Below are 209 nucleotides of genomic sequence, written 5' to 3'. Positions count from 1 at the left end.
CCCCTCTAGAACCTTTTGATGATGATCCAGATCTCCATGTGGAGTTAGGAGGGGAACGAGCTGCTTGGCGGAGGTCCGACCTCTCCGGGGTACTTTTCTAGATTTGTAATTTCCTAATTCCATTGAAGGGACTGTGTGGAACAGACACAGACATTTACAGCGGAGATTTCACCAACACCGACCCACAACGCGTCCTGGATTAAATCTGG

The sequence above is a fragment of the Brachionichthys hirsutus genome, chromosome 15 (genome assembly GCF_040956055.1).
Source record: "Brachionichthys hirsutus isolate HB-005 chromosome 15, CSIRO-AGI_Bhir_v1, whole genome shotgun sequence".
Taxonomy (NCBI): domain Eukaryota; kingdom Metazoa; phylum Chordata; class Actinopteri; order Lophiiformes; family Brachionichthyidae; genus Brachionichthys; species Brachionichthys hirsutus.
This window is presented reverse-complemented; position numbering follows the sequence as displayed.